The sequence below is a fragment of the Mirounga leonina genome, unplaced genomic scaffold (genome assembly GCF_011800145.1).
Source record: "Mirounga leonina isolate KUSES-001 unplaced genomic scaffold, KU_Mleo_1.0 Mir_376, whole genome shotgun sequence".
Lineage (NCBI taxonomy): Eukaryota > Metazoa > Chordata > Mammalia > Carnivora > Phocidae > Mirounga > Mirounga leonina.
The window spans coordinates 8,801,110-8,801,625 of record NW_023270718.1 but is presented as its reverse complement, the minus strand read 5'-3'; the positions used below and the strand labels follow the sequence as shown (position 1 = coordinate 8,801,625).

Sequence of the window (516 nt, the reverse complement as noted above, 5' to 3'; positions counted from 1 at the left end):
AGAGGGAGAGGCAGACTAACCACTGAGCAGGGAGCCCGATGCGGGGCTCGATCCCAGGACACTGGGATCATGATCCGAGCTGAAGGCAGACGCTTAACCGACTGAGCCACCCAGGCAGCCCTACAACATGGTGTTTATAGCCAATAACACCTTGTTGCCGAGTATCCTAAAAGTTCTCACCACAAAAAAAGAAATGGTAATTATGTGACGGGATACAGGTGTTAGCTAATGCTGTGGTGGAAATCATTTTGTGATATATAAATGTCAAATCAACACATACCTTAAATTTACACAATGTCGTACATCAGTACTCTCCATGAAGCTGGGGGAAAAAAAGAGACCACATCCTGCACACAGCCCCCTTTTCAGAGAGGAGATAGTTCTCTTCACAGTTGTCAAAAGTGTGTGCATTGGGGCGCCTGGGTGGCTCAGTTGGTTAAGCGACTGCCTTCGGCTCAGGTCATGATCCTGGAGTCCCGGGATCGAGTCCCGCATCGGGCTCCCTGCTCAGCAGGG

At 50.0% G+C, this 516-nt stretch overlaps 1 protein-coding gene across 1 annotated transcript in view; it reads left to right on the top strand.

The window, feature by feature from the left end:
* The window catches only part of GP6 (glycoprotein VI platelet), a 21,131-nt gene that overhangs the window by 2,733 nt on the left and 17,882 nt on the right, over positions 1-516 (top strand). The window lies entirely within an intron of this gene.